The sequence below is a fragment of the Lepisosteus oculatus genome, chromosome 6 (assembly GCF_040954835.1).
Source record: "Lepisosteus oculatus isolate fLepOcu1 chromosome 6, fLepOcu1.hap2, whole genome shotgun sequence".
NCBI classification, from domain to species: Eukaryota; Metazoa; Chordata; class Actinopteri; order Semionotiformes; family Lepisosteidae; genus Lepisosteus; species Lepisosteus oculatus.
The window spans coordinates 42744014-42768693 of record NC_090701.1 but is presented as its reverse complement, the minus strand read 5'-3'; the positions used below and the strand labels follow the sequence as shown (position 1 = coordinate 42768693).

General features: G+C 44.8%; 1 long non-coding RNA gene and 14 other non-coding genes across 15 annotated transcripts; 9 read left to right on the top strand and 6 right to left on the bottom strand.

The window, feature by feature from the left end:
• Positions 1-709: 709 nt before the first annotated feature.
• Positions 710-781, top strand: trnaq-uug (transfer RNA glutamine (anticodon UUG)). Its single transcript has one exon. It is a non-coding gene; the product is annotated as a tRNA-Gln (tRNA).
• A 904-nt stretch (positions 782-1685) lies between these two features.
• trnaq-cug (transfer RNA glutamine (anticodon CUG)) lies at positions 1686-1757 on the bottom strand. The gene has a single exon. It is a non-coding gene; the product is annotated as a tRNA-Gln (tRNA).
• Positions 1758-3095: 1338 nt separating this feature from the next.
• trnaq-cug (transfer RNA glutamine (anticodon CUG)) lies at positions 3096-3167 on the bottom strand. The gene has a single exon. It is a non-coding gene; the product is annotated as a tRNA-Gln (tRNA).
• A 276-nt stretch (positions 3168-3443) lies between these two features.
• On the top strand, positions 3444-3514 carry trnag-ccc (transfer RNA glycine (anticodon CCC)). Its single transcript has one exon. It is a non-coding gene; the product is annotated as a tRNA-Gly (tRNA).
• Positions 3515-5301: 1787 nt separating this feature from the next.
• On the bottom strand, positions 5302-5373 carry trnaa-ugc (transfer RNA alanine (anticodon UGC)). The gene has a single exon. It is a non-coding gene; the product is annotated as a tRNA-Ala (tRNA).
• Positions 5374-5599: 226 nt separating this feature from the next.
• trnay-gua (transfer RNA tyrosine (anticodon GUA)) lies at positions 5600-5687 on the bottom strand. The gene is given in 2 exon segments: positions 5600-5635; positions 5651-5687. It is a non-coding gene; the product is annotated as a tRNA-Tyr (tRNA).
• A 2899-nt stretch (positions 5688-8586) lies between these two features.
• trnae-cuc (transfer RNA glutamic acid (anticodon CUC)) lies at positions 8587-8658 on the top strand. The gene has a single exon. It is a non-coding gene; the product is annotated as a tRNA-Glu (tRNA).
• A 2417-nt stretch (positions 8659-11075) lies between these two features.
• On the top strand, positions 11076-11147 carry trnaq-uug (transfer RNA glutamine (anticodon UUG)). Its single transcript has one exon. It is a non-coding gene; the product is annotated as a tRNA-Gln (tRNA).
• A 2054-nt stretch (positions 11148-13201) lies between these two features.
• Positions 13202-13273, top strand: trnae-cuc (transfer RNA glutamic acid (anticodon CUC)). The gene has a single exon. It is a non-coding gene; the product is annotated as a tRNA-Glu (tRNA).
• A 250-nt stretch (positions 13274-13523) lies between these two features.
• LOC138239356 (uncharacterized) lies at positions 13524-20911 on the top strand. Its single transcript, XR_011189812.1, has 4 exons — positions 13524-13730; positions 17054-17164; positions 18514-18599; positions 19671-20911. It is a non-coding gene; the product is annotated as an uncharacterized lncRNA (long non-coding RNA).
• On the bottom strand, positions 13528-13599 carry trnaq-cug (transfer RNA glutamine (anticodon CUG)). Its single transcript has one exon. It is a non-coding gene; the product is annotated as a tRNA-Gln (tRNA).
• On the top strand, positions 14412-14484 carry trnar-acg (transfer RNA arginine (anticodon ACG)). The gene has a single exon. It is a non-coding gene; the product is annotated as a tRNA-Arg (tRNA).
• A 2754-nt stretch (positions 20912-23665) lies between the features above and the next one.
• On the top strand, positions 23666-23737 carry trnae-cuc (transfer RNA glutamic acid (anticodon CUC)). Its single transcript has one exon. It is a non-coding gene; the product is annotated as a tRNA-Glu (tRNA).
• Positions 23738-23994: 257 nt separating this feature from the next.
• Positions 23995-24066, bottom strand: trnaq-cug (transfer RNA glutamine (anticodon CUG)). The gene has a single exon. It is a non-coding gene; the product is annotated as a tRNA-Gln (tRNA).
• A 188-nt stretch (positions 24067-24254) lies between these two features.
• On the top strand, positions 24255-24325 carry trnag-ccc (transfer RNA glycine (anticodon CCC)). The gene has a single exon. It is a non-coding gene; the product is annotated as a tRNA-Gly (tRNA).
• The last annotated feature ends 355 nt before the right edge of the window (positions 24326-24680 follow it).

Here is a 24680-nt window from a genome sequence, read left to right as displayed (position 1 = left end):
CACGGTCAAGATGTAGAAGTAACCTCTCTTAATTCATATGGATATACATCCACACGAAGGTCAGTGTCTTGCAGACTAGTTAATATATTATTTGGAGATCGTCTCAGCTTTAAGCTCAATTGCAACAAAAAAACTTGTGGAACAAAATTGGAGACCAAAGTCCACCTTCTGTAAGTTTATCAATAAGCAGTAGCCTGATTTTTTAATCAGTCAATTGACCTGTGAAATCTATTTTTCGTTTCTACATTTCTTTATTATGTTGGTGTAAAACGTCCGTGAGATAAATTGCACAAGTAATCCCTAACAGTATTAAAATAAGAACATTAACAGTGCTTTATTAAGGCTTAAAACAACACCATTTCTTATGCGCCAGCCGGGAATCAAACCCAGGTCAAAAGAATGGGAATTTTGCATGATACCACTACACCACTGGCACTCAGGAAAATTAATTTTCCACGCGCTCTTTCCTCTCACAAATGACTCAGAGCGCAGGAGCGGAGTGTCTGGAGCCCGATGGTTAATGATCGGTGACTGTTAAGCGGGAGTGCGGACGTATCTGTGAGACTGAAAGAGGACAGAACCGATTGTAGCGCTGAGATGCACAGCGGCTACAGCAGAGCATCGACGTCACAGATACTGTAGTCTCACTCAGACGGGTTTAACATGCAGAAGATCAGAGCGGGGATTTTAGACCCTTTTTGCAGCTGCTGGTTCCATGGTGTAATGGTTAGCACTCTGGACTTTGAATCCAGCGATCCGAGTTCAAATCTCGGTGGAACCTAAGTCGACTAGGTTTTAGGATCCAAAGTCAAGTTCAGATAATTCGCTTGATGAAAGCAGCTCTTTTCCGAATCTGATCTGCTCGCCCAAAACGGCGCTTTCCTGCTGAAAGAGAGAAGCAGAGTAAGGAGAAACTATTTCAAACTGCTCAACTGAGTGAAACAACAATAACATGACCTAAGTTTAGACTAATGAAAGAGAGAACTAAAGTCTGGAAGCCGTGACAGCTGTACGATGTTTTGGAAGAAAACGATGTTTCTTTGATGTCGAAACGAAGCGGAATTTGAACGTGACACAAGCGCACCAGAAATTAGTCTTTCGTCAAAGTCATTGCTGGCAGACAGGAGCAGTAAAAGATGTTCAGAGATGTTATTTTAAAAGACAAAATGTAGAAAACAAGTTAGAAAAGCTGGGGATTGGTTAAGATAAGTAGCTGCGTTGCTGGTGTTTATAGACCACTTCCTACTCCCAGACCAGGACAGCGCAGCGCAGTGCTGGACAGGGATACGTCTCACTCACCAACAACCACCTCTGTGAGCCTCTCCAAGACCTTGAAATTCCGCTTGATTTCCAATTCAAAGAAAAACCGGTTTCTTCCAAAAACAGCATAAAGCTGTCATTTCCCAGGCTCTGCTTCTCTCTTTTAGTAGTAAAGCAGACTTTATTGGGCGAGCAGATCAGAGAGGCGGGAAGGAGCTGCCTTCATCCAGCACAGAACCTGAATCTGACTCTGGTATCGTAAAAACACACCTGTAATAAAGCAAATAAAGCCGAAATAAGGAGGAAAATCTCGTATTTAAGTTTAGGAAGTGATCGCAGCTAATCTAACGATACATGAAAGGTTTGAAGTACACATGTAAGATGATCAAAATGCTCACCGAGTAGTAAGAGCGAGCTGAAAAGACAGGTCCCACCGAGATTTGAACTCGGATCGCTGGATTCAGAGTCCAGAGTGCTAACCATTACACCATGGAACCGATACGTTGAGCAGCAGCAGTAGGACACAGAGCCCTACCCAGCAGCTCTAGACGGTGCTCTGGGAAGCGCTAAGTCTGTTTCAGCACAGGGAGCGAGTATGAGCTCAGTCCGGCTCCCAGCAGCAGGGACGTGCGGTGCAGGGGGGGCTACAGTGGCCCGAGCCCCCGCCCCTTTGCCCTTATTGGCCCAAGTGCCCTTTTCTGCTTGTGGAAAAAAAAGTCAAACCAATTAGATTTTTTTCGTCACTCGACGATTCTGCTTCTGTATTTAGCACGGATCTCCCGTTAGAAAAAAACATCTTTGACCTAATTGATCTCACCCGAGCATAAGTGCCCGCCTCCTGTTCGTTGTAAAAAGCGATGAAAAAAGCAGCGATAAGCAACGGAGGCTACTACACCTGCGGAGGACGAGTTAAACATTTTTGAACGGTGAGAAGATAATACACAGAGTTTTCAGGACTGTACAAAAGCAACACACCAAGGGTGTCGTATTGAGCAGTTTGTGTTTAAGAAAGACTATTTTCACTCACCTATTCTAAGTTTTGCAAACCGACGAGCTCGCCACGTTATTGTCTGCTGCTTACCTAGCTAGATTTGAGATTTCCTTAAAGCTATTTACTTAAATGAGTAGACAAGCCAGTCGTTTTGCATTTGATATAAACAGCTGCCATGCATATTCTTTGTTGTATAAATATGGTTTAATTACAGAAACAGGAGAGCAGGTCTTCAGAAAAAAAAAGAGAAAGAATTTAGGGAGGCAGCTAAAGGGAGTAGATCGCTTCATAACTGGGTCACAACTGGCGGCAGACGAACAGGTACTTGGTCATCAAGAAGTCCAAATCCTTGTTTTACATGCTACGTTCGCCTCAATAACACAAGATTCCCGTTTGGAACGGACTCGCTCGAGAGAGAGAAAAGGACCGTTGAACTCGAGTCCTTGAATCTAAATACAAGAAGACCAATCTGTTTTACACGCCAATATCATCAGCAGCATGTGAGCTCCTGAAGAAAACTAAGTTTACTTGTGGGCGGATTCTCACATGTGGGGTCTTCCCTTGTGCTCCTGCGTCAATTGTATCAATAAAGCATCACTTTCCGTGGGGATCGGTCTCTCAGACACGTCCGGACTCGCTCTCCACCATCTCCCTGGGTGCTGAGAGAATGAAACTTTGTAACAGAGTGAATGAATGAATTTGTTTCTCGCAGATTTCACGAGAACAGGGTAAGAACGTGAATAAAAATACGTTCGTGTGGCAGTCTCTAATATACGGAACCTGCTGTTTTGCTCCGGCAGTAATTTTCTTACAGTTCCTAAAACGAAAATAAGAGTCACAGCTCAGGTTCTACCGAGATTTGAACTCGGATCGCTGGATTCAGAGTCCAGAGTGCTAACCATTACACCATAGAACCACGACACAAGTGCATCAGCTACAGGTTCCCACTCTGATCAAACTGCCTCCGTGAGACTACGATGTATGTGTGATGTTGATGCTCTGCTGCAGCCGCTGTGCATCTGAGCTCCACAAACAGGTCCGTCTGCTTTCAGTCTCACAGACACGTCCGCACTCACGCTTAACAATCACCGATCAATAACCATTGGGCTCCAGATACTCCGCTCCTGCGCTCTGAGTCATTTGTGAGAGGAAAGAGCGCTCAGGTAGTTGCGTTGACAAAGCCTCTTCAGCTGCGCCAGTGGTGTAGTGGTATCATGCAAGATTCCCATTCTTGCGACCCGGGTTCGATTCCCGGCTGGCGCAAAAAAACGGGGTTTCTTTTTAACCTTCACGAAACAACGCAAAATACAGTTATTTTAATCCTGTTGTGGATTACGAATGCAGTTTATCGCAAGACTGTGGTGGACGGACACAGAACCCTATCCAGCAGCTCCAGACGGTGCTTAGGGAACCGCCGAGTCTGTTTCAGTACTGGGAGCGCGTATGAGCTCATTCCGGTTCGGTTCCTGTCGGACTGGCCAGCAGCTTCATAGGATTATTGCTGTTGGTCCGATATGGTATTTCCGTCTCAGACTCAACCACAGCACAGACTTTATTTTATGTTTTGCTCCATGTTAATTTTATTATTTTTATTTGCTTTAGCAACACTGATTGTACCCATCGGTCATGCTAATAAAGCACCTTGAATTGAATTAATAGCGTTTCGCGCAGGCTAGTAACTGACTAGTAACTAGTAGTTAAACCCTCGCTACCAGGCTGCTGCACGCCTGACTTGTACATATCTTTGAAAACCCTCCCATGTGTTTTTCTATTTTTTTAGAAAATAAACTGTTAAAAGGGAGTCCTGTGTGAGCTCCTCCTGCGCGCACCGGTGACTGCACACGATCAGCTGTAAATCTGACAGAACTGGGAGGGATCCGCTGACGTCACCACAGCCTGGCAGAATAGGGACTGTGACGTTGACGCCGTCAGGAAGTCGAGCAGTGCGTTATGGGAGTTGGAGTTAATAAAACACGGCTACGTCTGTGAGCAGCTATAGCCAGTTCTAATACCCGGCTTCCCGTAAGACAGGGTTACAAGTGCACAAACAAAAAACGGCAACACAAAAAAAATGAGACAGAAATGCTGTGACATGAAATACTTCCTCCACACTATTTATTGTGCAGCATTTCTATAGATAACGCTGCGGCAGCAGCACAACGACCTGAAATGCGGGATTGCTCCCAGACGTTTTTCATGAAGAAGAAAGCCTGTGTATTTCCCGCAATGTGGGGAAAAAGAATAGTTTTCACCAGGCCGCCCTCCACAGAACATTCTACTGTCGTGGTGTTTTTAAGATTTTAGAAAATTCGCAAAAACGTCTCATCAAGAGCTCAACACGCGCTCGCCCCTCAGCGCTGCACTCTTCCCTGACAACAGATTATTATGAGAACCTATTTCCATTTTGAACACTTTTCATGCGTGACGCTTTTTTGTGTTACTGTTTTTGTTTGTGCACTCATTTTTTGTGTTTCCATTTTTTCTCTGAGTACTATTTTTAGTTTGTGCACTCTTTTTTGTTTCTATGTTTGGCACTTCTGGTTCACCGTACGTTTATGACCGACATCATAATGTAATGGAAAAAGGAAAAATGCGATTCGAATACCTCAATTGATTTATGAAGAGAAATGATCAAGCCCAAGTCTTTTTCGGGCTTTTGTTCTCCTACATTACCTTTGCTTACTGCCCTGTCTTTCTCACTGCTGAAGAAGGCTCCACGGCCGAAACGTTGTGTTTTTTCTTCTCTTTTCGGCATGGAAAGCAATAGGTCAACGTGAGGACCTATTGCTTGTTCCAATTAGTGTTTCGTCAGTCATTGCTGGCAGACAGCAGCAGTAGGACACAGAGCCCTATCCAGCAGCTCTAGACGGTGCTCGGGGAAGCGCTAAGTCTGTTTCAGCACAGGGAGCGAGTATGAGCTCATTCCGGTTCGGTTACTGTCGGACTGGGCATTTGAAGCTCTTTGGATCGCAACGTGAAAACACAACTTCTACAGCGTGCGTCTTACCTAGTGTAGGAAGAGTAGATCTCATATTTAACAAAAACCTTTCTGGAGATGCCGGGGATTGAACCCGGGGCCTCATACATGCAAAGCATGCGCTCTACCACTGAGCTACATCCCCGACAAGCCCTCACGTCTTCGGTTGTTTGATAGAGTCTGTGATTACCAGTCTGACTGCAGCTCTCTGTCAGGACGTGTGACGTGTTTTTAACGGTAAAAACAGGACATTCACACGTGAGGACAATAAACACCGATAACTTTCGCTTCAGCCTCTATTGAACTTTCGATCAACCTCTGATATTCGCTATTTTTAATTTTCGATGTCAGAGAACAATAAAACAATGCCTTCCTTCGAGTCGGATTCGAACCAGCGACCTAAGGATTCCCAGCGGTTCCCACTACAGTCCTCCGCTCTACCAACTGAGCTATCGAAGGGACGACAAGCAGCGCTTTTCTCACATATTCAGCCCAAATTCGTGCGGTGTTCCTGGTCATTTCAATCGCATTTCGACGGCAGGTTTTGCAAAAACGAGTATGTTGCAATTAACAAGTATTCCTTTCCGAGTAACACACTGAGGGTGATGAAACAATGACGCCGCGGAAAATAAAAAGCAGGCAGAAACGGTAATTCTGCGATTCATCCAAGTATTAAAATTGGGAATACAGAGGGGGAACGTGAACCTTTCGGACTCCCAGTCCCATACAAGGACTCAAAACCAAATCCAAATAATAAAGTCAATTGAACACTTAACGTTTAATAACACAGAATACCCTTATATCGACAGAGAGGCTTTACTTATATTTTCATTTATTTTTGAATTACAAAGCTGACGGAGCAGTCCTTGACATTCAAACACATGCAAAAAGATTATCTGTATTTTAAAATGTATTTTAACAGAAACGCCTTTCTTACTTTAAAAATAACATTAAACTGCCTGGCACATTTAATAATCAGTCGGTTAATTTGTAGGCCATAATTATTACTTTTTATGTCTCGTGTTAAGATATAACTGAATGTGCCTGGCAGTGTAACGATATTTTTCAAGCAAAGAAAGTCTCCTGTAAACAACAGAAGCTGTAATAAAGGCAAAGGTTGGACACACTAATCAATTAAAGATCTGACATTATATTTAGTTGTGGAGCTTTTGTGTAATTTTCTGTTAAATTTATGTTTCCTGGAATAATTTCTGACATTGAAAAATAAAGTAATTGCACTTAATGACCGTTTTGACTGGAAATTAAATAAACGAAAGGGTAGTCTCTGACTTTTCACAGTACTGAAAGTGCTGTTAATATCTACAGTAGGTCAGTGGGAGTTAGTTATAATAGACATTAACACATTCTGTTAACTCCCTTTTCTTCCTTCATTTTTTCGATAGTGGACTCTGGAATGTACCTCTCCCTGAGGAAATTGATAAGACCCTCCACCCTGCAATTGTGGCATAGGAAGCACACATGGGACAGTGGTGCAGCATTGCTTAGTTAGCATAGTGTAATTACCTAGTCTACTAGCAGCCTGCTGAAGCTCAGCAATTGTGAGCCTGGTCAATACCTGAATGGGAGACCTCCTGGGAAAAACTAAATCTGCTGCTGGAAGTCGTGTTAGTGGGGCCAGCAAGGGATGCTCACCCTGTGGTCCATATGGGTCCTAATTCCCCAGCATAGTGATGGGGACCCTATACTGTAAACAGGCGCTGTCCTTCGGATGAGACGTAAAACCGAGGTCCTGACTCTCTGTGGTCATTAAAAAAAGCCAGGGCTTTTCTTGAAAATAGTAGGGGTGTAACCCTGGCATCTCAAGTCTGGAAGCTGTGACAGCTGTATGATGTTTTGGAAGAAAACAGTGTTTCTTTGATGTCGAAATCAAGCGGAATTTGAACGTGACACAATCACACAAGTAATTAGTCTTTCGTCAAAGTCTTTGCTGATAGACTGGAGCAGTAAAAGGAGATGTTATTTTAAAAGATAAAATGTAGAAAACGCGTGAATCCAAGTTAGAAGAGCTGGAGCGGGGCGATGCCGTACCAGTAGCGGCGCGGAGCTCACTGTGGTGCGTTGCAGCTCTGTCAGCGGGGCCAGTGGCGCAATGGATAACGCGTCTGACTACGGATCAGAAGATTGTAGGTGCGACTCCTACCTGTCTCGTGTCTCTTTTAAACACATCGGGCTGCTCACTAGCACATTGCCTTCTGTTCATTGTTAGTAGCCTTAGCTAATCGCCACCAATAATAATAATTGCTTACACTTATATAGCGCTTTTCTGGACACTCCTCTCAAAGCGCTTTACACTAATGGGGACTCCCCTCCACCACCAATGTGCAGCATCCACCTGGATGATGCGACAACAGCCATAGTGCGCCAGAACACTCTCTTCCCCACAGCTATCAGTGGGGAGGAGAGCAGAGTAATGTAGCCAATTCATAGAGGGGGATTATTAGGAGGCCATGATGGGGTAAAGGCCAGGGGGGAAATTTGGCCAGGACACCAGGGTTACACCCCTACTCTTTTCGAGAAGCCCCCTGGGATTTTTAATGACCACAGAGAGTCAGGACCTCGGTTTTTACATCTCATCCGAACGACAGCGCCTGTTTACAGTATAGTGTCCCCATCACTATACTGGGGCATTAGGACCCACATGGACCGCAGGGTGAGCACCCCCTGCTGGCCCCACTAACACCTCTTCCAGCAGCAACCTTAGCTTTTCCCAGGAGGTCTCCCATCCAGGTACTGACCAGGCTCACACCTGCTTAGCTTCAGTGGGCTGCCAGTTGTGAGTTGCAGGGTGATATGGCTGCTGGTATGATCCAATCACAGCATCCGCTCTCATTCTTGATAGTTTTCTCCAATTTTCTCCAAGTGTCGTGCTGGGAGTTTAATGTAGTTTAATCAGCAGCATGTGAGCTCATGAAGAAAACTAAGTTTACTTGTGGGCGGATTCTCACATGTGGGGTCTTCCCTTGTGCTCCTGCGTCAATTGTATCAATAAAGCGTCACTTTCCGTCGGGATCGGTCTCTCAGACACGTCCGGACTCGCTCTCCACCATCTCCCTGGGTGCTGAGAGAATGATCTCCTAAAATCTGAAAGCGCATTAAACCACGGAAATACTATCCTTCAAACACCTTCGAGTCTCAAACCGTCTCGCTATGCAAGCAAATCTTAGTTCCAAGCAGATCTTATTTTGTCTTTCTTACACACAGCAGCTCTGAGTGTCGCTGCTGTCGCTACACAGACTGTAAAAGCGTGTCGATCGCTTTCTGTGTCCTATTAAGATCACCAGCACTAATCCCAGTTACCGCTGTCTTGTCTTCACATAGAGGGATTGATCTCACCGTCTCCCTGGTGGTCTAGTGGATAGGATTCGGTGCTCTCACCGCCGAGGCCCGGGTTCGATTCCCGGTCAGGGAAGAGTCTACTTTTCCTCCGTTTGTGTCCATTACAGCCTCCCTGGACACTGAAGATGAACAAGATGCACCTCATGTTTTCATTCAGTAGAAACATCCATAGCAGATTGCATGGAAAAACACAATTCTGTGTTTTTCATGCAAGTTTCAGCAGGACAGGGTGAGCTCTTGAATAAAAATAAATGTACTTGCAGTACATCTCTGTCCCTCTGTGGACCCTGCTCTTTTGTTCTGGATGTTTCTGAAAATTGGATGGCACGCAGATATATATATATAAATTCAATGTGAGGGCAAGGGCAAACAACCATAGTTCTGTAAGAAACATGCTCCATGTGCAGAGAACAATGCCTAAGAATGTGTGCAGGGCCGAATTAGGCCAACACAAAAGAAATAAAACACTGGTAACACCTGAGAAACAGTGACCAGCTCTCCTTCTGCCCCAAGGCCCTGCTGAGCAAGGAGCTGAGTCCACAGAAGAGCCCTTCTCAGCCAGAAGGTTCTGAAGCACACTGACACCAGCCTGCCTCAGGACAGCACTGCTTAATCAGCATGAACCACAATCAACCAAATCACAGCATAAGCGAAACAACACTACCTCAACCACTGGGACACACACACATAAACACAACACAGACTTGAACATCAACACACACAAGCTGAGTATCTGACTAAGGTAATAGACAGGTACCAAAAACAGACCCAGATGAAGTATAGGCCCAGTGTCACAGGACAGGAACAGTGACCACGACCTATACATAGACATCACTCCGTGAGGAGCAGGACCCCCTGTGTTCTGAGGTCAAGAAACCTGAGCGAGCGGGCAGCTCGCTGCACTATTTGGTCTGATCCTCATAGCTGGACACGGGGCGGTATTGGAATGAACTCACGAAATGTTTGTCTCCAGCCCCTCGCTGTAAAGTGTTGCAATTTCTATTAAGAGTGTTCTCAAATTACTACAAAAATTACGCGTACCCGTGAAGTCAAATGACAGAGAAACGCTTGAAACAAGACTGCAGAAACGAGTTAAAAACCTGACGTCGAACTGAAACTGAAATGACCAGGAACACCGCACGTATTTGGGCTGAACATGTGAGAAAAGAACTGCTTGTTGTCCCTTTGATAGCTCAGTTGGTAGAGGAAAGCGCTGTAATAGAAACCAGTGGGAATCCTTAGGTTGCTGGTTTGAATCCAGCTTGAAGAAAGGTGTTGTTTTATTGTTCTCTGAAATAGAAAACTAAAAATAGCGAATATCAGAGGTTGATCGAAAGCTCAATAAAGGCTGAAGCAAAAGTTACTGGTGTTAATTGTCCTCACCTGTGATTGTCCTGTTTTTACCGTTAAAAACTCGCCACACTTCCTGACAGAGAGCTGTAGTCAGTGACTGGCAACCCCTCATTGTATAAGGCTGTTGTTTAGTTGCTGTGGGAGGTTGTGTATACTGTGCATGAGCTTCTTTGGTGTAACAAGCAATCAAACACATCAGCTCTATGAGGTGAAGATCTAGGTTCAAGTCCTGGCAGCAGTAAAACTGTGTTTTGAATGGTTTCAGTGATGTGTATTCGTACATTATTTTTAGAAATGTGTTTTAAAGGGAGGTGAATGGAGAACCTGAGAATTTGTATTTCTTATAACTTAAATTACAACTCAGAAATAAACCTCTTGTGTGTTGTGGCTGAAAGATGGAGGTTTAACATCCCACGACCAAGATGTCGAAGTAACCTGTCTTACTTCATACGGATATACATCCACACGGAGGTCAGTGTCTTGCAGACTAGTTAAAATATTATTTGGAGATCGTCTCAGCTTTGAGCTCAATTGCAACAAAAAAACTTGTGGAAAAAAATTGGAGACCAAAATCCACCTTCTGTAAGTTTATCAATAAACAGTAGAGTGATTTTTTAATCAGTCAATTGACCTGTGAAATCTATTTTTTTCATTTCTACATTTCTTTATTATGTTGGTGTAAAACGTCCGTGAGATAAATTGCACAAGTAATCCCTAACAGTATTAAAATAGGAATGATTAACAGTGCTTTATTAAGGCTTAAAACAACACCATTTCTTATGCGCCAGCCAGGAATCAAACCCATGTCAAAAGAGTGGGAATTTTGCATGATACCACTACACCACTGGCACTCAGGAAGACCAAATTTCCACGCGACTTCTTGAGCGCTATTTCCTCTCACAAATGAGCCAGAGCGCAGGAGCGGAGTATCTGGAGCCCGATGGTTATTGATCGGTGATTGCTAAGCGGGAGGGCGGACGTGTCTGTGAGACTGAAAGCGGACGGAACCGATTGTAGCGCTGAGATGCACAGCGGCTACAGCAGAGCATCGACGTCACAGATACTGTAGTCTCACTCAGACGGGTTTAACATGCAGAAGATCAGAGCGGGGATCTGTAGACGCGTTTCATAGCTGCTGGTTCCATGGTGTAATGGTTAGCACTCTGGACTTTGAATCCAGCGATCCGAGTTCAAATCTCGGTGGAACCAAAGTCGACTGTGTTTTAGTATCCAGAGTCAAGTTCAGATAATTTGCTTGATGAAAGCAGCTCTTTTTCGAATCTGATCTGCTCGCCCAACACGGTTTGCTTTCCTGCTGAAAGAGAGAAGCAGAGTAAGGAAAAACTATTTCAAACTGCTCAACTGAGTGAAACAACAATAACATGACCTAACTTTAGACTAATGAAAGAGAGAACTAAAGTCTGGAAGCTGTGACAGCTGTATGATGTTTTGGAAGAAAACGATGTTTCTTTGATGTCGAAATGAAGCGGAATTTGAACGTGAAACAAGCGCACAAGTAATTAGTCTTTCGTCAAAGTCATTGCTGGCAGACAGGAGCAGTAAAAGATGTTCAGAGATGTTATTTTAAAAGACAAAATGTAGAAAACAAGTTAGAAAAGCTGGAGATGGGATAAGATAAGTTGCTGTGTTGCTGGTGTTTATAGACCACTTCCTACTCCCAGACCAGGACAGCACAGCGCAGTGCTGGACAGGGATACGTCTCACTCACCAACAACCGAAAATGTGTGCCTCTCCAAGACGTTGAAATTCCGCTTGATTTCCAATTCAAAGAAAAACCGGTTTCTTCCAAAAACAGCACAAAGCTGTCATTTCCCAGGCTCTGCTTCTCTCTTTTAGTAGTAAAGCAGACTTTATTGGGCGAGCAGATCAGAGAGGCGGGAAGGAGCTTCCTTCATCCAGCACAGAACCTGAACCTGACTCTGGTATCGTAAAAACACACCTGTAATAATTACACCTGTAATTTTACGAGGAAAATCTCGTATTTAAGTTCAAGAAGCGATCGCTGTTAACCTAAGGATACATGAAAGGTTTGAAGTACACATGTAAGATTAACAAAACGCTCAACAACTACTGTAGTAAGAGCGAACTGAAAAGGCAGTTCGCACCGACATATGAACTCGGATCGCTGGATTCAGCTAATCATTACACCATGGAACCAACAAATTGTGCAGCAGCAGTAGGACAGAGAGCCCTATCCAACAGGTGTAGACGGTGCTGGGGAAATTTTGAGAAATTTCCTGGGATTTTTTAATGACCACAGAGAGTCAGGATGTCAGTTTTACGTCTCATCTGAAGGACGGCACCTTTGTACAGTTTAATGGCCCCCTCACTAAACTGGGGCATCAGGACCCACATAGACCACAGAGTGAGCACCCCCTACTGGCCTCTCTAACACCTCTTCCAGCAGTAACCTTATTTTCCCAGGAGGTCTCCCATCCAGGTACTGGATAGGTTCCTACTTGCTGAGCTTCAGGGGGCTGCTAGCTGGGAGCTGCAGGGTGATACGTCTGCTAGCAATAAACTGGCACGGGGTTCTTGGCCACCACCAGACGGCTCAGGCGGCTGGCTCTTCAAGCACTAACGCACTGGTGACCCAGAATACTATAGCTGTGCTCACGTAGGGATTGATCGTTGAGCACTTGTGTACCTGTGAGATGAGGTTGCACATACATGGGATGGGTTTTTTTCAGCTGTGAAATGAATGAATTCCTCTTGTTTTACACATCTCACTCGATTGGTTTGTGTACCAGCTGCAGAGATCTGCAGGCACTGCTTTGCACATTCATTGTGCCTGACATTTACATTTCGTGTTACAATCAAAATGATCTAGTGATTTGCAAAACATGCAACAAAGAGAAGATGTATTTTTTGAGGAAGGAGAGTTTTAAGCAATGAAACAAATGTATTGAAAACAATTGCACTGCTAGATCTAATTTAAAGTACCGCAGTTTTATAGTCGTGGATCGACCAATTGCTATAAGAGCTCTATGAAGCCGTAAGTGCCGCGTTAACCAGCTTCACTGAGCTGTGATTGTCCGCCATTGCCCCGCTAGCAGAGTGCGCGCTATTATCGCTACATAGACTGAATGAGAATCCAGCAGATCTTATTTACTCTTTCTTACACACAGCAGCTCTCAGTGTCGCTGCTGTCGCTACACAGACTGTAAAAGCGTGTCGATTGCGCTCTGTGTCCTTTCAAGATCGCTGTCTTCTCTTCACACACAGTGAGAGAGCCAACCGTCTCCCTGGTGGTCTAGTGGTTAGGATTCGGCGCTCTCACCGCCGCGGCCCGGGTTCGATTCCCGGTCAGGGAATGACATTCGTTTTGTTTTGTTTTCTTTTTAAATTAGGAGCAATGAACTTGAACAAAATGCACCTAATATTTTAATCCTGTTGAAACTTTGTAACAGAGTGAATGAATGAATTTGTTTCTTGCAGATTTCACGAGAACAGGGTAAGAACGTGAATAAAAATACATTCGTGTGGCAGTCTCTAATCTACGGAACCTGCTGTTTTGCTCCGGAAGTAATTTTTTTAGTTCCTTAAACGAAAGTAAAAGTCACCGCTTAGGTTCTACCGAGACTTGAACTCGGATCGCTGGATTCAGAGTCCAGAGTGCTAACCATTACACCATAGAACCAAGGCATAAGTGCTATAGCTACAGGTTCCCACTTGATCATCTGCGAGTTCAACCTGCCTCCGTGAGACTACGATGTCTGTGTGATGTTGATGCTCTGCTGCAGCCGCTGTGCATCTGAGCCCTACAAACAGGTCCGTCCGCTTTCAGTCTCACAGACACGTCCGCACTCCCGCTTAACAATCACCGATCAATAACCTTCGGGCTCCAGATACTCCGCTCCTGCGCTCTGAGTCATTTGTGAGAGGAAAGTAGTTCTCTGTCAGGACGTGTGACGAGTTTTTAACGGTAAAAACAGGACATTCACACGTGAGGACAATAAACACCGATAACTTTTGCTTCAGCCTTTATTGAGCTTTCGATAAACCTCTGATATTTGCTTTTTTAAATTTTCGATGTCAGATAACAATGGAACAACGCCTTCTTTCGAGCCGGAATCGAACCAGCGACCTAAGGATTCCCAGCGGTTTCCACTACAGTCCTCCGCTCTACCAACAGAGTTATCGAAGGGAAAGCAAAATGCATTACTTATATTTTGATTTAATTTCGAATTACAAAGCAGAAAACCGAGGTCCTGACTCTCTGTGGTCATTAAAAAACCCCAGGGCTTTTCTTGAAGAGAGTAGGGGTGTAACCCTGGCATCTCAAGTCTGGAAGCTGTGACAGCTGTATGATGTTTTGGAAAAAAACGTTGTTTCTTTGACGTCGAAATCAAGGGGAATTTGAACGTGACACAAGCAGACAAGTAATTAGTCTTTCGTCAAAGTCATTGCTGACAGACAGTGACACTGTGGTGCGGTGCAGCTCTGTCAGCGGGGCCAGTGGCGCAATGGATAACGCGTCTGACTACGGATCAGAAGACTGTAGGTTCGACTCCTGCCTGGCTCGTATTTCTTTTAAACACATCGGGCTGCTCACTAGCACATTGCCTTCTGTTCATTGTTAGTAGCCTTAGCTAATCAAGGCCCGTATCGCCACCAAGAATAATCCAATCACAGCTTCCGCTCTCATTCTTGATAGTTTTCTCCAATCGCAGCGCTCCCTGCTGCCAAGTGTCGTGCTGGGAGTTTAATGTAGTTTAATCAGCAGCATGTGAGCTCATGAAGAAAACTTAGTTTACTTGTGGGCGGATTCTCACATGTGGGGTCTTCCCTTGTGCTCCTGCGTCAATTGTATCAATAAAGCATCACTTTTCTTACACACAGCAGCTCTGAGTGTCGCTGCTGTCGCTACACAGTCTGTAAAAGCGTGTCGCTCGCTCTCTGTGTCGTATTAAGATCACCGGCACGAATCCCAGTTATCGCTATTCAATTACAAGTCCCGACTCCCGCGTCTGGTCTAGAAGACCAAAACCTCACATCAGAGGCAGGCACGGATTGTTTTGTGTTTGTGTCCGCCGTGGTACAGTAGCGTTCAGCAGCCTAGGTAATTGTTGCTTAACTTGTGTGTGTGAGAGAGAGAGACAGTATGTGTCATAAGGTTCCGCTAATTCTGCTGATTATACCGATCGAGGATTGCATTGGAAATTGGAGGGTGAGCACGAAGAGGTTCTAAAATTTCCCCTGTAAACACATGACAAGATTTGGAATGCATGACTAACATTAAGATAATATTGACGGATAGATGCGAGTGTGCATTTTACAGATAAGTATTCAGATCGCCTCTAAATGTCCTGCAGTATTTTTAAGTGAACGACGTTTACAGAGCTAAAATACATCCAAAGTATGTATTTGACGCTTTCATTAGCACACTATCTTGCAATTAAAGGTACGATGAATTGGCACTGTAATACGACTATAACAATTGAGTGTTAAGTCTTGTGGGAAGTCACGAATTGTGGCAATTGGGTACAAGTATGAAAGGGGTGCGAAACCAGGGAGCTATTTACAAGAATGCGGGCGATCTCACCAAACTGTACGCCCGTTTTGCAGTCAGCGGCTTTCCTAGTACCCCAGCCGGGCGCTCTTCGGCCGCAGCGCCAGGCGAATGGCTACAGTACTCATTTCGTGGGTTTCATCCAAGTTTAGAAGCATCATGAAGAATCAAACAAGATCTTTAGAACGTAATATTTTAATACCTTTGCAGTTTTTATTCTCATGGCGCCTCACTCAATATAACCCTTGGGGTGATGCATTTACTGATGCATTTACAACCTGTGGTTGTAATGTATGTAAAATCACCGAGATCACCGTGATTGTCGGGGTATGTCATATCGCGATATGCGGGCTCTATGTCGCGACATAGGGGCGGGGCACTTTTGGGTATGTCATATCGCGATATGCGGGCTTCATGTCGTGACATGGTGCGGGGGTGTTTTGTCGAGGTATGTCATATCGTGATATTTGGACTTAATGTCGCTAGTGGCGCCATGACAGTGGTGGGCCAGTCGCAATGGGTCTCACGATGTGATCGTGATGCCTGCACTCCTATCGTGACATGCTATCGGAGTCGTGACCTTGCTGTGGATGCCATGACGTTCTTTGTCTGCTATTCACTTTTGACCTCATTGGCAGCTTGATCCACACCCTCACCACTCTTTGTGTAAAGAAGTGCCTCTGTTCTCTGTTTAAAATAGGTCATTCAGACAAATAGAAATTGAATGATAATTTATACATATTAAGATCACCTTGTTGCACTAGTCTGTCCTGCTTTAAGTAATTACTAAGACATTTGTAAGATAATAATAATAAGATTAATTATTTTTATAAGGTAATAAGATTCAAAGCATCAGGAGGAAGAGAATCAGACAGTGCCACTTGTCTGTCCACTGTATCACTACAGGCCTGTGTGGGCTTGAATTAGACATAGTCCCTTTGGCATCTATTCTGAATGATGGGTTTTTAAATGTCTAACTTATTATTATTATGGGCTGTGGGAGCCCATTAGATAAGAGTTTCACTTATCACTTTATTCACAGTCAGACAAAAGGAAACTGATATAAGTCTTTCCTGTGGACACCTACTGTATGAACCTCCCCTAAATCTCTAAATGGTCAAATTTCACTAAATGACAGCTAGTTTCACCTATCAGAGCACTCCTTTCACATTGAGCGTTGGATCTCTCTCACTCATTCATTTTTTCTGTGGGTATTATTTGGATTCAGGTCCAGATACGTGACAAGAGTTTTTGCAGCTATGTAGTAAGAACATTGGGTTTTTGATACTTTGTGATTTAACAAGGTTTTACATTTACGATATTAGGTCTTTACTGTAAAAAATGCAAATAAGCAGTTTGTGATCTTTGAAAAGAGTGCATCTTTTTAATGTATAATCAGGAAAATAATCTTATAAAAATGAAGGAAAAGTTGTTTTGTTTCTTAAGATCTATAGTTTGTGGTGCTGTCTTTCAATTTTCCTGCAAAAGTTGATTAAATATACAAGTGAAGCTGTATATACTTTAATTTATTAACTCAATACTGGGTCATAAATTTGTTTTGTTTTTTAAAATAATATTTTAGTCTCGACAGAGCCTACAGTCCCGATTGTGCTGGGAGTCCTGTCTGTGATTGTGGTGGTTGTTTCTGCTGCACTGTGCTACTGGAAACATTTGAGAGACAAGAACAAAGACGGTAAGAGTCTACAGTATTTTCTACTGTATCCCTAATCGATAAGAGGAGCTCATCCAGATGTTTCTTGGAAGAAGCCAGGACATCGGCTTCAATGACTGGCTCAGCAACACTGTCCCACACTCCCACCACTCTTTCTGTAAAGAAGCGCTTCCTGATCACAGTTTTAAATGATCTTCCACATAGTTTCCACTTCTGTCCTTTGCTTGAGTTTTCACTGTTGAAAACAGAAGAATCCCTCGGTTGAGGGCTGAAGTTTGAGAACTTTGATCTCTTATATCCGGTCCCCACTAGTCTTCCAGTTCAACACCAGATATGTCCTGTTTCTTAAGAACGTCAGTGTAGAACATTCCTTTAAACTCTGACGTTCTCAGCACTGATCAGCCATATTATTGAAAAAAGTATGCAGTATTTTTCGAGTAATTTTAACACCCCTTGATTTAAAGTCTATGATTCTGAATGTTTGTGTCAGTAAAACAAGATTAGTTTTAATAAAATCTTGCTTTCCCAATTTTCAGTGTTTATGACTGAGTGATTCTCTGTTATCTCCTCTCTCATTGTGTCTCCTGTACTGTTGTGTGTGTTCTCTGTTTTCCCTCCTGTGCCTGTGCTGTCTATATCTTCCAAGATAAAGCAAGATGGTTAAGGGCACACTCATTCCAGACAGAAATGGCCTGTGGAGGGCTGGGGATGAATAATTATAGTTTCCCATTATAGAAAAGATGAATAATGGGAAACAGGTGTGAATGATACTCACTGAAGCTGAGCAGGAGAGAGAGGCCACAGGGAGCTTTTGCTACAAGCAAAACCCTGTAGCTCAGAGAATAGGGCATTGGTGCCAGCACATCCGTGACCAGCTTTCATGTCAAAGTGAGCAGAAACTGTATTTTAAAATTGAAAATTTGACCACACCCAACAGCTGTCCTATATTTTAGGAAACTCTGATTTCCTTAATTCTGAAATCCTTATGAGGAAGACATCCTCTACATGTTAATGGTATATTTTTAAGAATAGGCAGATTCCCATTCTCTTTGAGGCTTCTGGATTTTAGGAAGGGAAATTTAGCTCAGAGTCATAATCTGTCATTGTAAATAAAGACGGTATTTTGTCTTATTGGCTTGTTAGGCATAATACAGGATTTCAGATTACTGGGTAAGCACTCTGGGTTTTCAGGGACGGTAGAACGCTGGCCTGGGATTACTTCTCCTCTCTCTCACTGTGCCTCCTGTACTGTTGTGTTTATCACTGAGGGATTCTCTGTGATCTCCTCTCTCTCGCTGTGCCTCCTGTCCTGTTGCGTGTGTTTATTACAGATTGATTCCCTCTTGTCTCCTCTCTCTCGCTGTGTTAAGGTCCTCACAGTGATGTCGTGTACGCTGACGTACAGCTCAGCTCCTCTCAGCCCCGGACTCCGGGGTCAGCTCCCAGCCCCAAGCCGGTGAGTCACTGTCTCTGTCCGACTGCTGTCCCGACTGGTCACCGACTGTCCTGCTCTCAGAGCTCGGTTTGACACTCCCTGACCTCTGCCATGGACGGGTTGAGGCAGCTCAGTCTCCTCTGGAACAGTGGGGCTGAGACTGAGAAGGGGTTTGATCCAGGCAGAGAAAGGTTGAGCCCAGGGGCCTGTTTCACACTCAGTGGTGAAACAAGGACACAGGGTCACAAGCAGAAACCAAAGGGGAATTAGTTTAGGATTAGTTTAAGATTTGCTCATCTACAAAAAACTACAAATAATAATAACTTACACTTATATAGGCTTTTCTGGACACTCCACTCAAAGCACTTTACAGATAATGGGGACTCCCCTCCACCACCACCGATGTGCAGCCCCACCTGGATGATGCGACGGCAGCCAAAGTGCGCCAGAATGCTCACCACGCACCAGCTCTCAGTGGGGAGGAGAGCAGAGTGATGAAACCAGTTCATAGATGGGGATTATTAGGAAGCCACGATTGATAAGGGCCAATGTGAAATTTGGCCAGGAGATCGGGGTTACACCCCTACTCTTTTTGAGAAATGCCCTGGGATTTTTAAATACCACAGAGAGTCAGAACCTTGGGTTTACATCTCATCCGAAGGACAGCGCCTGTTTACAGTATAGTGTCCCCTTCACTATACTGGGGCATTAGGACCCACATGGACTGCAGGGTGAGCACCCCCTGCTGGCCCCACTAATACCTCTTCCAGCAGCAACCTTTTTTTCCCAGGAGTCTCCCATCCAGGTACTGACCAGGCTCACACTTGCTGAGCTTCAGTGGGCTGCTAGCTGTGAGTTGCAGAGCAATATGGCTGTTGGATTATTAAGCAGGATGGGTCAAATGGCCTCCTCTCATTTGCAAACAGTGCAATTAGTCTCCTGTTCTTTCTCCATGGACATGCCTGGTTATTGTTGACTGATGGAGCTCTAGTCCAGTCTTATCTTCCAGCCTCTGACAGGCCATAGTTGACGATCATGTGCTCATTCTTCAGCTCCTGTGCTCGGTGTCTCACCCCGACTCTCTCTCGGCAGGATGCTGATGAGCCCTGTGTCTATGCTGTCATTAACACTTAATCATCTGCCTCGCCCCACCTCATGGGGGTCCGGGAGATGACACTCTTCCTGGATCACCATAGGTCAAAGGTCAAGGTCAGCATCTCCTGGTGCAGCACACCGGGTGTGGTCTCATGTCAAACTGCAGAGGACTCTGGGAGCCGGCGTGAGATCATATTGAGTGCCGTCCGACAGCAAGGGCCCAGTGGAAAAAAGTCAGACTGGACAAGTGGTCGCTGCAGTCCCATCATTCCTAAAATGTGTGACCTGAGCTTGGCCAAAGATCACAGTCATTGAGTTTGAAACGCCGCTGCAACAGAATGATTCCCAGTGCACCTCCCGTTCCAGAAACTGCAGGTCACTTTCAGACATTGTGGTAGACGCACGCCTCTGGACTTTCTGTTTTCTCTGCAGCAGTGTGAGTCTAAAGCAGTAGTGCTTGAATTAGAGCATGGTAGTTTATCCACTACTTGTGACTTCTGTCAACATCCTTTCATTATTCTGCTTAAATAGCCACAGAGGCTGGAAACAGTAGTGGGACAGTAGTGCTGTCGCGCGAGATGTCGGTGATATCATTGCTTCAGCCATTCCATCCTGAACAAGTCAATAACTGTCAAATTTATTTGTGTCCATTTTGGAAGTCCACAGAGCAGTGCAATAAATTACACTTTATATTGTCATAAGCAACACATTCTTTTTAGCATTTCACAAGGTATTGCACATGCAAGTAAACTCTAATATCCTCTAAATCCAAACATAACATGTATTTTCCCAGCAGTGAAACCATTTTCTAAATATTAAACATATTAATGAGACAACACTTGCCACAACAATAAAAGCACATACAGCCCTATCAGTCATTTTCATCAGCTTTTAGCCTCCAGATCAAAACACATCACAACAGGATACAAGAAACAAGACAACCGCTACTTCTGATCTGTATATTTTAAATCTTAGATATAAAAACATTGTTCTGATGAGTTAGTATGAGAGATGCTTGATATCAAAATAACACATACTGCTAATTTGGCTAGGAAAGCCAGGACAGATGGCAGGATATGGCTTTATAAAACCTCCTACGAACTTTGTTCTAGCAGTTTCAGATTTTTATCCAGTAGTAGACATATTGGAGAAGTTTGAGAAAAAAACTGTATTCCTGCATGTGCTACACCTTGAAAAATTGACTCTTGAATTAATAAAACGATATGTGTTTGTTGTTTTTTTCTGCTCTTGTTTTGGATATTTCTTTCTAGAGTATAGAGTTTAAAAGTGTAGTAATGTATTGAGTGTGTACTGAGTAAGACATAACAAAATCCAATGTTTCTGACGGGATGACCATGGGGTTCCCTTGGTTTCAAGTCCTCACCCAGGCCTGTGCTGTCTATACCTTCCAAGATAAAGCAAGATGTTTAAGGGCACACCCAATCCGGACAGGAATGGCCTCTGGAAAAGACGAATAATGGGAAACAGGTGTGAATGATACTCACTGAAGCTGAGCAGGAGAGAGTGGCCACAGAGAACTTTTAGGGCATTGGTGCCAGCACATCCATGACCAGCTTACATGTCAAGGTGACTTTATAGGTAATGGATACTCACCTCCACCACCACCAGTGTGCAGCCCCACCTGGATGATCATCAGTCTGCTCACACACACCAGCTCTCAGTGGGGAGGAGAGCAGAGTGATGAAGCCAGTTCAGAGATGGGGATTATTAGGAGGCCATGATTGGTAAAGCCCAGGGGGAAATTTGGCCAGGACGCCGGGTTAACTGTTTTTGAAAAATTTCCTAGGATTTTTTAATGACCACAGAGAGTCAGGACGTCAGTTTTACGTCTCATCTGAAGGACGGCACCTTTTTACAGTTTAATGTCCCCGTCACTATACTGGGGCATCAGGACCCACATAGACCACAGGGTGAGCGCCCCCTACTGGCCCCTCTAACACCTCTTCCAGCAGCAACCTTATTTTGGGAAGGAAGACAGCAGCAGCCTCTGTCACAGCTCCCTCTGGCCAGCCCACGTCATCACACCCTCCAGGGGGAATCCGGGCCTGACCCTCAAACCCAAACTGGGGATGCCAGGGACTGAACGGGGGGCCTCATACATGCAAAGCATGTGCTCTACCACTGAGCCACATCCCCAACTAACACCCTCCTCACCTAATATAATAACCTTCGCCCTCCTCTTCCTCATCCCCTGCCGCACATTGTCCTGGTCCACTGACTGAGGCTCTGTGTCCAGTAAGGCTCCTGCTACATCACCATCATCAAGCCATGATCTACTGCATGACATGGTCCACTCTGGGGCCCTTATTCATTAGAGATATCTGTGTGCCATCACCTTCCTCCTCCTCGCTTCCAGCACACAGAGCCCTCTCCCTCCGCCAGCCGCCTGTTCCTGCTCCACCTCTCAGAAACCCTGACGCACTGGGAGCCTTATCTACCTGTGCTCAAGCACCGACTGACTGATGGGTGAACACTTGTGTACCAGTGAGGACAGGGGAAGGGGAGCAGGAAACCAGGCCCTGACTGGAGCAGGGTGCTCAGGGTGCCGAGAGCTGACATTGTCCTCCACTGTCCTCCACTGTCCTCCTCCAGCTGCTTGTTCCTGCTCCATCGCTCAGCAGCACTAACGCACTGGTGACCCAGAATACTATAGCTGTGCTCACGTAGGGATTGATCGTTGAGCACTTGTGCACCTGTGAGGTGAGGGTGCACACACTTGGGAGGGGTTTTTTTCAGCTGTGAAATGAATGAATTCCTCTTGTTTTACACATCTCACTCGATTGGTTTGTGTACCAGCTGCATAGATCTGGGGGCACTGTTTTGCACATTCATTGTGCCTGACATTTACATTTCGTGTGGACACAATCAAAATGATCTAGTGATTTTGCAAAGCATGCAGCAAAGAGAAGATGCATCTTTTGAGGAAGGAGAGTTTTAAGCAATGACTTCTGTTCTAGGAAAACCCGAGTGGTGTGGCAATATCAGTACAGGGGGAGAGGAAAGAGATGAGAGAGACACAGGACACAGAGGAAGAAAAAGGGGGTTGTCTCGAGCTGTGCTCTCCGGTTGTGAACAGGGGAGAGCTGTGTTAGAGTAAACGAGAGTGAGACAGAGAGAGGAAGAGCAGGGTTATCTCGAGCTGTGCTCTCGAGTTGCAGTCAGAGTCTGGCAGGAGGAAGTCTGTCTCAGAGAGAGGAAGACGAGCACTGTTGTCAGCTGTGCTCTAGGGATGTGGTCAGGCGCAAAGGTGTGTCGGACTGAACGGTTCCTGGCTTCGCCCAGGCCAGAGGTTTCTCAATCTGCTGTGTCTTCTGTTCAGGTGGACAGGGAGCAGAGAGGCTCCCCTGGGGAGTGAGATAAGAACCCAGAATGAAAGAATATAAGAACAAAACATATAGAGCAAAAGAATACAGGAACTTAAGAACATACAAGCAAATACAAGACAAGAGCAGAAGGAACAGGAGAACGTGTGAACATAAAAGAGCTGGCTAATGAGTGGAGCCCACCTTCAAGCCCACTTGGCTGATGGCTTCTGATCTCGATGGGCACCTACCTTTGTGACTGACCTTCTTCTACGTTTTTGCCTTTTTATGATTTTATGATTTCCTGTCCAGCTCCAGAAACAGCGTTGTGGTTAGTAAACACTAAGCTCATATCAATCGGTGTGGAATTCACCAGTAGCTATAAGAGCTCTATGAAGCCGTAAGTGCCGCGTTCACCAGCTTCACTGAGCTGTGATTGTCCGCCATTGCCCCGCTAGCAGAGTGCGCGCTATTATCGCTACATAGACTGAATGAGAATCCAGCAGATCCTATTTTCTCTTTCTTACACACAGCAGCTCTCAGTGTCGCTGCTGTCGCTACACAGACTGTAAAAGCGTGTCGATCGCTCTCTGTGTCGTATTAAGATCACCGGCACAAATCCCAGTTACCGCTGTCTTTTCTTCGCACTCAGTGAAAAAGCTGACCGTCTCCCTGGTGGTCTAGTGGTTAGGATTCGGCGCTCTCACCGCCGCGGCCCGGGTTCGATTCCCGGTCAGGGAATGATCTGCCTTTTGTTTGTTTTTTTAAATCCGCTTAGGAGCAATGAACTTGAACAAAATGCACCTAATATTTTAATCCTGTTGAAATTTTGTAACAGAGTGAATGAATGAATTTGTTTTTCGCAGATTTCACGAGAACAGGGTAAGAACGTGAATAAAAATACATTCGTGTGGCAGTCTCTAATCTACGGAACCTGCTGTTTTGCTCCGGCAGTAATTTTTTTACAGTTCCTAAAACGAAAATAGAAGTCACAGCTCAGGTTCTACTGAGATTTGAACTCAGATCGCTGGATTCAGAGTCCAGAGTGCTAACCACTACACCATAGAACCAAGACATAAACACAGCAGCTACAGGTTCCCACTCTGATCATCTGCGAGTTCAACCTGCCTCCGTGAGACTACGATGTCTGTGTGACGTCAGCACTCCCGCTTAACAATCACCGATCCGCTCCTGCGCTCTGAGCATTTGTGAGAGGAAAGAGCGCTCAAGTAGTTGCGTTGAGAAAGCTTCTTCAGCTGCGCCAGTGGTGTAGTGGTATCATGCAAGATTCCCATTCTTGCGACCCTGGTTCGATTCCCGGCTGGCGCATAACAACGTGGTATCTTTTAAACATTCACAGAGCAACGCAAAATATTGTTATTTTAATCCTGTTGTGGATTACCAATGTAGTTTATCGCAAGACTGTGGTGGACGGACACAGAGCCCTATGCAGCAGCTCTAGACGGTGCTTAGGGAACCGCCGTGTCTGTTTCAGTACTGGGAGCGAGTATGAGCTCATTCCGGTTCAGTTACTGTCGGACTGGCCAGCAGCTTCACAGGATTATTGCTGCTGGTCCGATACGGTGTTTCCGTCTCAGACTCAACCACAGCACAGACTTTACTTTAATTTTATTTTATGTTTTGCTCCATGTTAATTTTATTATTTTTATTTGCTTTAGCAACA